Below are 15,281 nucleotides of genomic sequence, written 5' to 3' on the forward strand. Positions count from 1 at the left end.
CCTCAATTTTCCTTTACCATCTAAGTGTAATTTGGTCACCAGCTACCATGTACTGAGAGCTTTTTGTTTGCCCATCTCTGTTACAAACACCAACCTCGTGTTATCTTGTCTAATCCTCACAATAAACCTACGAGTCCAGGCACAGCTGTCGTCTCCCTTCTGCAGATGAGGAAGCTCATGTTCAGAGAGGTCAGCTGCACTAAGTCAACACAGCTGGCCAGGGAGAGGGTACAGCTGAGGCTGTTCTCTGCCTCCCATGCTGGGTAGCTCAGGTGTTTTGTTCGTTGTTATGCAAAGCCACCAATCTGATTTTCCAGAAAATCCATTGTGAAAAGCAGGTCATGTTTATGGAAATCATATCTAGTAAAAAGTAGACAAAACGAAAAGATGAGTTTAAATTATTCTCAACCCAATATCGGACATGTGTTGACAAGTAGACATCAATTCAGTAAAAGCTGTAATTCCCCAGCTATACTCAGCACAAGTTGCTTTAGCAAAAGGAGCAAGTGGTGTTTCAATTGCAGCCTCAGAAATCGTGGCTTTCCTTCGCAAACTTGTGCAGAACACAAAGGTACCAATCATAGCCAAGCCCCCCACTGCCCACTCGCAGAGATTCTCTTTCCAGAAGGAGGGACGGGGGGGGGGGGGGGGGGGAAGCGCCCCCTCCCCCAACAGCATGCTCTTTAGATTGGTAACTTCCTAATTCCAGACTTGGTGCTCTTTCTGAGGAATCAGATGTATAATTCCTCCAAATTAACGTTTCCTGGCCCTGCATCAACGCTGAAAATGCGTATGGTATGACATCACAAAAACAGATCACAATAGTGTATGTTCCCTGGGATTCCAGCCATTCGAAATATGATAGATACATTGCAAAAAAGACTTCAGGAAAAATACTAAAATGGTAAGTAGAGTAAATGGATGATTCTGTTTCTCTAGTTTCTAAAGATGGTGAGTTTAAATTACTTTTTTATTAAAACACTTCTAGGAAAAGTAATTTTCCTTTTTTCTGTAATGATTAAAAATAGTATATTTTCCTCATTTAGAAACCATCAGCCAGGGGCTGGCCCCGTGGCTTAGCGGTTAAGTGTGCGCGCTCCGCTACTGGCGGCCCGGGTTCGGATCCCGGGCGCGCACCGACGCACCGCTTCTCCGGCCATGCTGAGGCCACGTCCCACATACAGTAACAAGAAGGATGTGCAACTATGACATACATACAACTACCTACGGGGGCTTTGGGGGGAAAAGAAAGGAGGAGGATTGGCAATAGACGTTAGCTCACAGCCGGTCTTCCTCAGCAAAAAAGAGAAGGATTAGCACGGATGTTAGCTCAGGGCTGATCTTCCTCACAAAAAAAAAAACAAAAAACCACCAGCCATCAACAGTGCCATCTGGCATAGTAGTCAGGAGGGTTTTTTTTTTCCCCCTTAAATCCTCTTAATATAAAATGAGAGAAAGGACCAGGGTGTCCAGAGCCCAGGGGTGGGCAACCTTTCTCATAAGGAAGCCAGAGCAAAGGACATGTTTAGTGTGCTTTGAGCCACTTGTGGGCTCAAATCTGCAATTTGGTTTTGAAACTATTTTTCTGGGCTGGCCCGGTGGCGCAAGCAGTTAAGGTTTGTCTGTTCAGATCCCAGGCGCGCACTGACGCACCACCTGGCAAGCCATGCTGTGGTGGCTTCCCATATAAAGTGGGGGAAGATGGGCATGGATGTTAGCCCAGGGCCAGTCTTCCTCAGCAAAAAACAAGAGGAGGATTGGCAGATGTTAGCTCAGGGCCGATCTTCCTCAAAAAAAAAAGAAAGAAAGAAAGAAAAAAACTACTATTTTTCAAATTAAATATAATACCTATTCAAGGTTAAAAATTCAAACTGAAGGGCCGGCTCCGTGGCTTGGCGGTTGAGTGCGCGCGCTCTGATGCTGGCGGCCCGGGTTCGGATCCCGGGCGCGCCCCGAGGCACCACATCTTCGTCCAACCCGAGACCGAGTCCCGCGTACAGCAACTAGAAGGATGTGAACCTATGACATACAACTGTCTACTGGGGCTTTGGGGGGAAAAAATGAATAAAAAAAAAAAATTCAAACTGTAAAGAAAGTGTAAAGTGAAAAACAAAAGGTGCCTTCCTTCTCCTTGACCCCCAAGCACCTCTGTCCCAGAAGTAACCACAGTTGTGACTTTCCAGATGCATTCATACAAGTCCAAATACATATAAGTCCAAATTCTAGACATAGAACAAATCTTTAAAAAAAAAACACCACAAATGCTATCACATTAAACATACTATTCCTGTAGCCTGCTTGTTCACGTAACAGTATATCTTGATCATCTTTCTATATTAGTGTGTAGAGGTATACTCCATTCTTTCCATAGTACTTCATTGAATACATATAACATAGTGAAGCGGTCCTCTATTAATGGGCATTTGGGTTGTTTCCAGGTTTTTTACTATTGCAAACTCTGCTCCCTATACATACATGGCCAATACATGACCACTTTTTGATTAAGCAATTCCACTATACGTTCTGAGAGTGGAATTGCTAAATCAAAACATATATCCCTTTAAATTTTTGTAGATATGTACAAATCACCATCTAACATGGCTGAACTAGTCTATACTTCCAATACCAATGTATAAATATGCGTATTTCCCCACACCTTCACCTACACTAAGTATTATCAAACTCTAACATTTTTGCCAATTTGATAGATGAAATATGGCATTTCATGTTTAATCTTGCACTAAATGAAAAGGAAAAAACTACAACTTATCAAAATTTGTGTGATACAGTGAAAACAGTGCTTAGAGGGAATAATAACATTGAATGGATACATTAGAAAAGAAAGATCTAAAATCAGTAATCTAAGGGCCGGCCCCGTGGCTTAGCGGTTAGGTGTGCGAGCTCCGCTGCTGGCGGCCCGGGTTCGGATCTCGGCCATGCTGAGGCCGCATCCCACATACAGCAGCTGGAAGGATGTGCAGCTATGATGTACACCTATCTACTGGGGCTTTGGGGGGAAAAATAAATAAATAAAAAATAAAATAAAATAAAATCAGTAATCTAAGCTTCCACCTTAGGAAACTAGAAAAAGGAAAAGCAAATTAAATCCAAAATAAGCAGAAGAAAAGAAACAATAAAAATTCGAGCAGAAATCAATGAAATTGGAGACAGGAAATTACCAGAGAAAAATCAAGGAAATGAGAGTTGGTTCTTAAATACATCAATAAAATTGATCTAGTCAGCCTAATCAAGAAAAAAAAAAACCAGAAGACTCAAATTACTAACATCAGAAATGGAATAGGGGTCATCATTATTGGTCTCATGGACATTAAAAGGATAATAAATGAATATTAATGAACAACTCTATGCCCCCAAATTTGATAACTTAGGTGAAATGGACCAACTTCTTGAAAGACTCTATCTACCAAAACCCACACAAAGAAAAATAGATAATAGGCCTATATCTATGAAAGAAATTGAATCAATAATTAATAAGCTTCCAAAATAAAAAGCCCCAGGCCTAGATGATTTCATTAATGAATTCTACCAAACGTTTAAGGAAGAAATGATACCAATTCTCTACAATTTCTCCCAGAAAATAGAAGCAGAGGGAATGCTTCCAAACTTATTCTCTGAGGTCAGCATTACCCTAATACTAAAACCAGCAAAAGGTATTATAACAAAGAAAAACTACAGACCAATACCTCTCATGAATACAGAAGCAAAAATACTAAAAATATTAGCAAATCAAATCCAATAATGTATAAAAAGAATTATACACGATGACTAAGTGGGATTTATTCCAGGAACGCAAGCCTGGTTCAACATTTGAAATTCAATTAAGGTAATCCATCTAATTCATAAGCTGAAGAAGCAAAATTATATCATATCAATAGAAGCAAAAAAAGCATTTGACAAAATCCAACATCCATTCGTGATAAAAATTCTCAGCAAACTAGGAATGAAGAGTAACTTCCTCAACTTGATAAAAACATCTACAACAAACCCACAGCCAACATCACACTTAATAGTGAGAAACCACATGCTTTCACCCTAAGATTGGGAGCGAGGCAAGGTGTCCCCTTCTCACCACTCATACTCAACCTCCTGCTGGAAGTCCTAGCTAGGGGTCCAGCCCGGTGGCGCAAGCAGTTAAGTGCGCGTGCTCCACTGCGGTGGCCTGGGGTTCTCGGGTTCAGATCTCGGGTGTGCACTGACGCACCACTTGGCAAGCCATGCTGTGGTGACATCCCATATAAAGCGGAGGAAGATGGGCACGGATGTTAGCCCAGGGCCAGTCTTCCTCAGCAAAAGAAAGAGGAGGATTAGCAGATGTTAGCACAGGGCTGATCTTCCTCACACAGAAAAAAAGAAATCCTAGCTAATGCAACAAGACAAGAGGAGGCATACAGGAACTCTGTACTTTCTGCATAATTTTATTCTGTAAATCTAAAACTTCACTAAAAAATAGTCTATTAATAAAAAAATTTTTAAATGGCATCTCATGTTTGTTTCTTCAACTAAAAGTAAGCTTGAATATTTTTTTTTTGTTTAATGGCCATATTTGTTTTTCAGAATTCTTTGTATATTGAAGAAATTAGCCTTTATCATTTACATGGAAATTTTTTTCTTATTTTTTCCTTTTTCATTATTATGTGCTTTAACTTTTTTATTGTTGCTGATTTTTTCCAGTAGAGTTTTAATTTTGTTATTTATGCATATGGATCAGACTTCTTATTTTATAGCTTGTTGGTTTTGCGTCTTGCTTGGAAAGGCATACCCCAGCCTAAGCATTTCTGTTAAAACCATCCTTGTTTTTTTTCTAGTACCTTTTTTTTTTTTTGAGTTTACATCATTGAGCTATTTGGATTTTTTCCTGGAGGATAGCCAATTGTCCCAATACCATTTCTTCAATAATTCATTATTCAACCACTGGTTTGAAATACATATGTTCCATAGATATTTAGACCTATTTTGGGGGGTATATTCTATTCCATTGAACTCGTTTTACCTATTTCAGCACCAGTAGCAAACCAGTGAAAGCAACGCAGCTTTATAATTTAATTATACATTTAATATTTGGTGGGGATGTTTTTCCTTCTTGGACTTTTTTTCCCTCAAAAAAAAAATTCCTAGACATTCTCATTTGTTTATTTTTTTCAGGTGAGCTTTAAAATTATTTTCACAACAGAAAACTGAATGTCCCCTGAGTAAACTGGTTTGAATTCAGGTCCTCAAAGAGGCTGGGGCCTCACTTGGGGAACCATGCCTGCTTGAGGGATGGAGGCAAAGTGTGACCCTGGAGAGGGAGGGCTGGAAGGCTGGACCACAGTCCTCCCCGTGGAGCCTGTGAAGTGGCCAGCATAGAGTGCGGCCCACCGCCAAGAAGAAAGACCTCGCAGGCTAGAGCTGGAGCCCACAAGTGGCCAGGACAGAGAGAGCCCTGCTGAGGTCAGATCAAAGGCAGGCATGCAGCAACTGGTGTTCACAGCTGCATGACAAAAGCGAGAGAAAGCCAGTAACAGGAAGACCTGGGCTGGCCTTCTAAAATGCTGCCTCCCCAGCACCCAGCCTTGGCCTGACAGAGAGAGGGTGCCCAACAAATCTATGATGAACAAATAAGTGTGTAATGGCTAAATGCAGGAGGGCCAGGGAGGAGCAAGGGCATGGCGGGAGGACCAAAGAGCGGGAGATAAACTCTAGGGTATGAGTCGCAGAGTGGGGAATCGAGGGGAAGGAGGTCGGGTGAATCACAGCAAGATACTTACAAGGAGCAGAAACACTGTGCAGAGATGGGGCTGAGAAGAATCACTATGCTTTCCCGCCCCACTGTAGACTGTCCCTGGCCTCCCACCCCCACTCATCACCTTACCCAGGGCAGGTCCCAAGAGAGGTCTGTGGAGTAGGTGGGAGTCTGGCTCTGGACACACATCCCCACAGGAGTATGTTCCATGTGGTGGCTGATGCCTGTGGAGCTATGATGGCACAAAGAGGAGGAGTGAGAGCCCACATGTGAGCTCAGACAGGCCTAGTCTTCTCCCAGCCCTGCCACCCACCAGCTGTGCCACTTCAGCCAAGGGAGGATCCCTCTGAATAACATAACATGTAAATTAAGTGACATAGCAAATACAAGGGCCTGGCATATAGTAGCTGCTCAAGAAATGTTTACCAGCAGAAATGTTTACCCACCCCAGCTCTTCACTGGCCATTCCGGCTACATCTGGAGTATATTAGAACTAAGTGGGTTCCGCAGCTAACTCCCACTGCTTAGAAATGTGTTCAGAGTTCCAACCTGTCAATTTATGCAGAACCTTTGGAACCCCCACCTCCTCTTGTCTGCCCCCAAAACAGTCCTAAGTCACTGACAGCATCCTGAGTGGCCTGGCCCCTGGTCCCACCCAGTGAGGACATTCTTGAAGATCAAGGAAATGAAATCAGGCAGTGAGAGCCAAATGCTGGATGGATTGTTTAAAGGGCAGGGGCCACACGGTACTGGCTGAGGGGACATGCGAATGACACTTCCCACACTTTACAGGCTAGGAAGTAAGCCTGTGGTATGAGCACAGACGGTCTCCAACTTAGGATGGTTTGACTTAGGGGTTTTTTTGACTTGGGGATGGTGTGAAAGCAATATGCCTTCAGTAGAAACCGTACTTTGCATTTTGAATTTTGATCTTTTCCCGGGCTGGCGAAGTGCAGTATGATCCTCTCTCATGATGCTGGGCAGCAGCAGTGAGCTGCAGCTCCCTGTCAGCCCGCGATCACGAGGGTCAACACAGATACACTGACAACCATTCTGTACCCATCCAACCATTGTTTTTCACTTCCAGTATGGTATTCAATGAATTACATGAAATATTCAACACTTTATTATAAAATAGGCTTTGTGTTAGACGATTTTGCCCAACTGTAGACTAATGTAAGTGTTCTGAGCACGTTTGAAGTAGATGTGTTTAAGCTATGATGTTTGGTAGGTTAGGTGGATTAAATGCATTACAATATTTTCAACGTACAACGGGTTTATCGAGGAGAAGGATCCGTACTGTGCCTGGCACCATGCTGAGCCTTTATGATGGTTATCTCCTGGAGTCCTCACGAAAACCCCAGTGTGTATTGGGGGAGGAGGGGTGGTAATTATTGCCCTTACAGAAGGGGAAACCAAGGTGCAGAGAAGCGTCTGGAAGGTGCCAGGCCTGGAAAGCAGATGCTCCATTTTGTCCTTCATGATGTTGCAGGCTGGCTCACACAGAAATGTCAGACCAGCTCCTGGGACCAGCTGGAACATTCCAGAACCATGGCCACAGTCCCACCTGGTAAGATGGTGCACCTGAAAGCTACAACAGCCAGGGCTCCTAGGAGATCCTGAAAAACTCAGTCTGGCTCTGGGCCTTTTATTTTATTTTATTTTAAACTTTTTATTTATTTATTTTTCCCCCAAAGTCCCAGTAGATAGCTGTATGTCATAGCTGCACATCCTTCTAGTTGCTGTATGTGGGATGCTGCCTCAGCATGGCCGGAGAAGCGGTGCTTCGGTGCGTGCCAGGGATCCGAACCCCCGGCCACCAGCAGCGGAGCGTGCGCACTTAACCGCTAAGCCATGGGGCCGGCCCGGCTCCAGGCCTTTTAGATCCTAAGGTGGCAGAGTGGGTCAAGGAGGCACCCAGCTACTACCCTGCTGCTGGCTGTCTGCAGGCCATAGCCCCTCTGCTGTCCCTGGGCCTGGGGAACCTTTGCCTCCAGGACACCCGAGGGCCCTGGCTGCCAGGCAAGAGGCTCTCCTTGTCTGGATTTAGAAGGGGACCAGGGCCGGCCCCGTGGCTTTGTGGTTAAGTGAGCGCGCTCCACTGCTGGCGACCCGGGTTCGGATCCCGGGCTCGCACCGACGCGCTGCTTCTCTGGCCATGCTGAGGCCGCGTCCCACATACAGCAACTAGAAGGATGTGCAGCTATGACACACAACTATCTACTGGGGCTTTGGGGGGAAGAAATAAATAAATAAAATCTTTAAAAAAAAAAAAAAAGAAGGGGACCAACACGAGGGAAAATTTCCCATCAGTTTTTCAAACTCTCCTCAGCCAGGCTAGGAGGAGGGCAGGGATTTGCTTCTGATCCCAGGGTTAAGGCTGGGCAGGAAGCCTGCCAGGGAGGCCCAGTCCCTAAAGGCCTGACGATTCCGTGTGGCTCCAGCTCACACCCTGTCCCTTTACTTCTGGCTCAGTTCCCCATCTCTGCCCCTGCCCCTGCCCCAACACACACACCACACACATACACACACACACACCTCTTCCCCTCACACCCATTTCAGACCACAGACTTCCCAGCACGTCCTTGTGCTGGCTTTATGAAAAAAGGTGTGAAGAAATTTGAGAGACTCTTCTCTTTCTTCCACCTGTGCTTGTAGCAACATCTGCCCCTTGCCCAGCCTCACCTTCAGTCTCAAGGCCCCTTTTTTAGGAGGCCGCCTTCCGCTTTCCAGAACCCCGTGAGCGGGTTTTGCGGACGTGGCTGTGCCGCTGGGGGGCGCGCTCCTCCGGCTAACCCAGGAAGTGAACCCCAGCCCTGGGCAGGTAGGGGGATGATGGGGAGTGCCCGGACCCCTCCCCTGCCCGAGGCCGGGCCAAGTGGGCCGCGAGGGGGCGCCCGACACCCTCCTGTACTTCACGGCGCCCAGGGGGCTGGAACCTCCGAGAACGTCCAGGGTCTGCACGGAAAGGGAGGAGAGAGGCCGAAGGGCAGGTGGATGGGTGGAAACGGAAAAAGGGGGGTCAGAGGGGGCCTGAAGAGGAGGGGAACGTGGAGACGGGGAGAAAGCAAATAAACGAGGAGAACTCGAGAGGGCACGGAGGAAGGATCTGCGGGAAGAGGGGCGGGCAGGGGGCCGGCGCGGGGGTGGGGGCAGAAACTGGGTGGTGGAGCCTGTCTGCGGGCCTCCCACTCCCCAGACGGGCCCAGGAAGGGGGGTCTGGGCCGGCGGGCCGCGTGATGTCAGCAGCTGGCACCCGCCGAATTTCGGCCCGGTGGCTCCAGGCAACCGAGGACGCTGGCGGTCGGGCTGCGAGGCGGCTCCCACAGCCCCGCACCGGGGCGACCCGCGCGTCCTCGCAGCCCCGAACCCCCGGGCGTTCCGTGGGCCCCCGGCGCGGTCCCGCGGCCCCGCATCCCACAGTCGCGGGCGCACTCCCGCAGCCCCAAGCCGGGAAGGCCCGGCTCCCCTGGGGCCGCGTGCCCGGAACGTGACTCAGCGCTTTTGCGGTGCCGCGGCCTCGGAGGGCCCCAAACCGCCAGCTGCAGGCTTAGGAGAGCGGGGACCCCAGGCAAGGGGCCCGCGGCCTTCCTCCGCCGGGGGCCGGGGGCCCGGAAGTGCCCCCACACATGCCCTCCCTCCAGGCGGGTGGGTCTTTCCGGGTGGGGGACAGGTTCAGTCATTTGTTCATTAACTCAGAGGTGCTGACGGAGAACCTACTGTAGGCAGCCGGAAGAGAGAGGAGAGCCCGCCTCAAGGAGCTGACAGCCTGCGTGGGTGTATCTGGACCCCTCTTGCTGGCTAAGTTTGCAGATGAGAAGATAGTCCTCTTGGAAACATTTGGGAATTTGGGGTGCACTGCATGTGTGTGTGATATAGGCCACAGCAGGGACAAAGGGCTCCGGGCCTGGGCTGGGGGAAACGTTATTCCGGCTACCTGGGCAGATCAGTGAGGCCGGGGGAGGAACAGGTGTGTGGGCTGGACTTTGAAGGTGGGAAGAGGGAGCCTAGGAAGAGGGGCCGGCCTGATGGCAGCAGGGAAGTAGGGACTGGGGCAAGGTGTCCAGAGTGGAGAGCCAGGTTCGGCTGGAGTGGTCAGAGAGTGGCCTCGGGGACCACGAATCAGCTCAGGTTGGACTGTGTTTGGTGAGGAGCCTCAGTGGGGTGGCCTGGGGTGGAGACGCAAATGAGCAGGCCACTGCAGTGATCCGGGCAATAACTAGAGCGGATGCAGGGGAGATGGCAGTGAGAACAAATGGCCTGGCTCAGGTATGGAGCACAGAAGGGACTCTACAGCTGCTAGCTGGGAGGGAGGGGACACAGGGAGCTCCTGTGTAGAGCTGGCTGAGGGCCAAGTCTTTCCTTGATGCTGAGGACTTAGGGATCCTGCCTTTGTGGTGGGAAACCAGGAGGCCTCCTCCTTGACTTGATAGCTGCCCTGAGGCAGGGGATTGAATGAGGTGACCCTGCCTTGGGGGGGGGGTCCCCAGTGCACTCTTGGGACCCACTTGGTCTTGCTGTGTGCATTTGGTCTTCTGTTGTGTGTATGTCCTCCACACCCATGGAAGGGTCTTCCTGTCTGTCTGAGATCTGTTGAATGAATGAATGAATGAATAAGTAGAGAGAGGCCAGTGGTGGGTGTATGCGGTTCTCAGTGCACATTACCTGCAGAACACCATACACAATTACATCTTCAGCAAGGGCTTTTTAATAAGGCCAAGGAGGAGGGCTGGGCTGGGAGGCGAGGCCTGGGGTCCCTGAGGGGAGGGAGGACAGGCCCGAACTGCCTTTCTCCTTGCTCCCCAGTGTCTGCCTAGCTCAGAGCTCTGGCTTCTGGATCTAGCTCTGTTGATAAATCACTATGAGAATTGGGGTGCACCCTGCCACCCCCTCCGTCCACTCTACCACACTCCGTTGAGCATACACCATGTGCTGCTCCCAACTCCTGGCAGGTGCTATGGAGAACCAGGCACTGCCTCTGCCCTCCTGGAGCTCCCCATCCAGCAGGAGAGGCACATACACTGCCAATGTGGTGAAATAAAGGGGCACCAGAGGACTGAAGTGAGTGGAGGGGTGGCAAATGTCCAGAGGGGTCCCCCTGCTAACAGTCCCCAGGAGAAGCCAACCTGGTCTGTGCTGACATCCTCAGAGCTGTGTCCTCTCTCTATCCCTCAGTTTCCTTATCTATAGGTGACACAAGAAGGCTCCTAAGATCTCCTGCAGACTGAAGGTCCATGCCTCTATGACTGAGGACTGTTCCCGCTGCCCCGCTGCCTCCCACAGAGAAGGCAAAGAGACCAGCCTCACCCTCCAGCCCCCCTCCCAGGAGTCTAGGCCTGCAGATCCATCAGACCAGACTTGGAGCCTGGGCTCTGCTGGAGGCCCAGCCAGCTGATGTAGTGGCCTCCCAGAGCTCAGGGCCCAGCCCAAGACCTTCCCCAACAAACTTGAACTCCAGACAGCAGTTGGGAGCCTCAAGGGCAGTCTGTGCTGGGAGCAGGGCAACTGCATGAGTACCGGTCAGGAAGAGGACAGAACCCCCAACACTTGTCCTCTGACCTTGAGTCATGCAACAGACTGCTGGGGTAAAGCAGGGAAAGGGATTATGATGGAGCTCATCCCCCAAACTGAGGTCTAGTTCCACCAGATAAAAGGGCTCAGCGTCAAGGGTAGACTTTGGGATCTGGGCTCTCTAGAACTCTGGCCAGCTGGAGGCAGAGCCAGTGTCCAGGGACACCAGCTCTGATGCTGCTTCAGCCTGCCCCACCTTTCTTGAGGATGTGGCACTGCCAGTGCTGTCATTGCTTTGGGTACCAGCCTGGGGGTCCCAACATGTGTAACCAAAAGTGCAAACAGGGTTGGTGTGAGTTCTACCAGGGAAAAAGTTCTACCTGCTGGGGGGCCACAGCTGGGGACTCAGAACATGGGACCCTGAAACTAAGTCATGTAGGGAGTTCCCCGAGTGAAGGAGGAGAGTGGGAGAGAAGGTATTCATTCAGGGCAGGGGGCAGGGGCAGGGGCAGGGGCAGGGGACAGAGGATGGAGATAGTGATTCTGGGTAATATGTCAGTGTGACCGGTCACAGAGGGCGGGGTAGCTCAGCAGGGGCAGATCTTGATTGTTCTTAGAGAGCCTGAAGATTCTTCTATAGGTGAGGGGAGTGACTGCGGGGTTCTTCACAGGTGAGTGACACGGCCAGAAGTGCACTTGAAAAAGGTCACACTGGCCCCTTACGCTCCGTTGTCTGAGCAAGCCAGGTGGGTGCCCACCTCCCTGCCTTTGCCCACCCCCCTCTCCTGCCTATCACTCCTTTCCTCTGTGCTTCCTGTTGAATAGCTGTGCCTACTCCTTTAAGAATCAACGGAGAATAAATCACTTTTTTAACACACACACACACACACACACACACAAATCAACTCAGGATAGTCCAATTAAGCATGGCAGGTGGACCACATGTGTTTATGTCTTCACTTCCCAAACCCCATCCAAATGAAAAGGGATTTAAAAAAAAAAGCTATACTACAAAAAGCCTTGTACAAGCATGTTGATAGCAGCTTTATTCACAATAGCCCCAAACTGGAAACAGCCCAGATATTCATCAAGAGGAGAATGGATAAACAGACTGCTCTAGTCATCTGATGGAATATTACTCAGCCATGGAAAGGAACAAACTACTGATGCATGCAACAACATACTTAAATTTCAACAAAAATATGCTGAGTGAAAGAAGCCAAATGCAAAGTACAAACTGTATGATGCCATTTCTATGAAATTCTAGACTAGGCAAAATTGACCTATGGTGATAGAAATTAAATTAGTGGTTGTTGCTTGGGGAGTGGAGGGGCCAGCAGGGGTTGACTGAAAAAGAGCATGAGGCAATTTCCCAGAAAGTAAAATAAAAAAATAAAGTGATAGAAAGTAGGAAAGGACAATACAATTTAATGTTTAATATCTGAAAATAATAGTCTCAGAGAAAATGAAGGGAAAGAAATGATCAAATAAAGACTTTGAGACATTTTCTCAGATTAAAAGTTCCCACAGTGTGGTGCATCACAGTGAATGAGAAAAGGCCCACACTGAGGGGCACCGTCGTGGACTTGCAGCATCTCAGGGATAAAGCCAAGACCCTAACCATTTCCTAAAAGAGGGAAACAGACCAAATGCAAAGGGTTAAGATTCAGGGAGGCAGCAGATTTGACAACGCCAGCAATGAAGGCAGGATGACGATGCCTTCAATTTCCGAGGGAAATTTCAACCTGCGATGGTACAGCCAGCCCAATCGGCATCAAATACAAGACTACAGACACATTCAAGGTCTCAAAAAGTGCATCTCCTGTGCTCCCTTTCCAGAAGTTTCTGGGAATAAATCAAACAAAGGGTAGAAATGGAAACAGAATCCAATAAGGAGAGAAGCAGAGAGAAGTCATAGGATAACTGTGAGTGCCCTGGTCCAGCCTGAATGGGAAGACAGTTTCTGGGAGGGATGCCGACAGGAAAAAAGTAAAACAGATTCTCTGTTGCACTTGGAATTTAATATTGGTACACATATGCTTGTATGTGTATAAAATATCCCTGAAGTCCACGCAAGAACCTAGTAACTGTGGTTGCGTCAGAGGAGGGGAGCTGGGTGTCTTGGGGTCAGGACAGAAGGGACACTTGCTTTTCACCGAAAACCATTTTGTAGCTTTTTCAACTTTATAACGTGTATTTATGGATTATTTAAAAAGGTATTAATAGAGAAGAGAAGAGCATTGATCAGGGTTTGTAAGACCTTTTGGAACATTTATGAAGAATTAGCCATAAGTACACAGAAAACTAAATAAATGACAAGAAATGAGGAGATTATTACCTCCTGCATCTGACCTCAAAGGACACTCTTGGCTCAGCAGCGAACAGTATGCGCCTCGTCGTAACAATCACATGATCCCTGGCTATTTAACCAAAAATCTAACCGAACAGGAGGACGGAGGAAGGAAGCGAGCTACATCCTCATCTTCTATGGCAGGAAGTCAGTGGATCATGTCCAGAGCAACTGAAAATCCAGCACTGGCAGTATTAATTAGAAATACGGCGAGGAATATCTGAACAGCTGGAGGAACTGAACGTGGTCGTGGTTACTTCTGGGGGGCGGGACTTGAGGGTCAGGCAGGAAACTTTTTTTTACATTAGTCTTTTTACAACTGATTTTTTTTTAATCCAACTGTATGTACCATTATGATAAAAAATGAGAATTCATTTAAAAAGAAAAAAAAGATCCACTGGCTGTTAGATGGAGAACATACCAGAATGAAAAGCCCACACCAGGAGTTCCAGCGAGAGCTGATGAGGTGGCCTGTGAGACTGGTGGCTGGTGGTGCCATCATTCCCTGAGGGGGAATACAGCATGAAGGAGGCCCATAAGGAAAGGTGGGGAGCCAGGCTGCGGGTCTGGAGAGTTTGAGGTGCCCATGGCACAGCTGAGGGGTGCCTGAGAGGCTTCTGGGTAAGGAAGGAGGGTTCTAGAAAAAGGAACCATACTGTGTGAGCAAAGCTCCGAGAACAAAATTCCTACCCTGATGCTAAGAGGCCTCTGTGCCCAGAGAAAACTGCTCTGCCTGCTCCTGGGGGTGAAAGTGGAGAGTCCTATCATCAAGGCCACCCTGCTCCCCAACTCACTGGGTCCGGAAGGCTCTCTAAGACCAGGTCTCGCTCACCTTTGTGCCCATACAGACTGAGGGCCACAGGTGCAAGGAAACATTGACCAGGTAACCAGGTGATATTGACCCAGATGTCCAGCACCTTAGACCCTGGCCTTCCTCCTTGCAGCTGGGAATCCCTGGCCTGGGCCTGCTCTCCTCCTGAGTCTTGCCAGCTGGAGGCAGGGGGTGCCTGTGTGCCTGGCACATTGCAGAGTCTCAAGGTCCAAGGCTGGCCGACCTCCCTGTGCTCCTGTCCCTCCTCTTCATCTCCCCCTGGCTCCTAAGTGCCTTACCAAGTTACTCCAGACCTCCCTCCTTACACCCTATTTCGCTGACCACTAGCTGGAGTGCGAGCCAGAGCTCCCCACAATCCACCTGTCCATCCAGGCACAGACACCCCCCCCCCCAGCTTGTCCCTCTCCAAGCAAGAGGCACTGCAAAGCCACTGACTGCTCCACTGGGCTTGGGCTGGTGCTCACCCTTCCCACCTCCTCCAAGACCCCCTTCCTCCTACTCCCACCAGAAGGGGCTCATCTTTTGCTTTCACAGCATTTCTAACCCCCCAGCATCTTCAGTCCATCCTTTCCTTGGGCTAGCCCCTTCTCTCCTTCAGGCACACTTAGGCTGCCCCATCTTTCAAAAGCTGGCCTTGGGCCTCTCATCACCACTGGGTACGCTCTCCTTCCTTTCTTCCTATTCTGACCCCTAGTTTGCTGCCGGTGCTCAGACTCTGGGTTCTGCCCCCACAGTGCAAATGAAATGCCCTGTGGGAGGTTACAGGGCCCTACTGGGCAAGTGCTGGCTTCCTTCCTGTGCCCACTCTGGCCTGTTGACTCTCCCAGCAGGCGCTGTGGGGTGGG

The sequence above is a fragment of the Ceratotherium simum genome, chromosome 16, assembly GCF_057802395.1.
Source record: "Ceratotherium simum simum isolate JZ-2026a chromosome 16, ASM5780239v1, whole genome shotgun sequence".
NCBI lineage: Eukaryota > Metazoa > Chordata > Mammalia > Perissodactyla > Rhinocerotidae > Ceratotherium > Ceratotherium simum.